The 529-nt window shown below is 40.6% G+C and overlaps 1 non-coding gene across 1 annotated transcript; it reads left to right on the top strand.

The window, feature by feature from the left end:
• Positions 1-206: 206 nt before the first annotated feature.
• LOC112447203 (U6 spliceosomal RNA) lies at positions 207-313 on the top strand. The gene has a single exon (XR_003035305.1). It is a non-coding gene; the product is annotated as a U6 spliceosomal RNA (small nuclear RNA).
• Positions 314-529: the final 216 nt, after the last annotated feature.

Genomic DNA, 529 nt, shown 5'->3' with positions numbered 1-529 from the left:
AATATAGCCCATACTCAAACTGGAGGCATTGGGATTGAATTCAGTCAGTCTGGCTGCAGAATTTGTGCTCTTAGTTAAAAAGTTATGTTATTTGATTGCAACTGGCCATAAAGATTCTTAAATGATAAGCTTATGATCGTGGTTTTATAGTCTCACAATTGGGAAGGTTTTAGTTGAAGAAAGGACTTGATTAGGATTTTACTCCAGTGCTCGCTTCGGCAGCACATATACTAAAATTGGAACGATACAGAGAAGATTAGCATGGCCCCTGCGCAAGGATGACACGCAAATTCGTGAAGCGTTCCATATTTTTATCCCTATGGTGTAGCAGTGGGGGGAACAGTGGGACACTGCCTCTGCACTGGCCTGGCAGTCATCGGAGGAAGAATGATAGCACAGAAAATCTCCGTCAGAACTGTGACAATCATAGGAGGCATCGTATTTTTGGCGTTTGCATTTTCTGCACTATTTATAAGTCCCGATTCTGGTTTTTAATGTGCTATTGTTCATTTGTATTTAGTTTAAGATA

The sequence above is a fragment of the Bos taurus genome, chromosome 6 (genome assembly GCF_002263795.3).
Source record: "Bos taurus isolate L1 Dominette 01449 registration number 42190680 breed Hereford chromosome 6, ARS-UCD2.0, whole genome shotgun sequence".
NCBI lineage: Eukaryota > Metazoa > Chordata > Mammalia > Artiodactyla > Bovidae > Bos > Bos taurus.
Note: the sequence above shows the minus strand (reverse complement) of the source record. Positions and strands in the feature narration are given on the sequence as shown.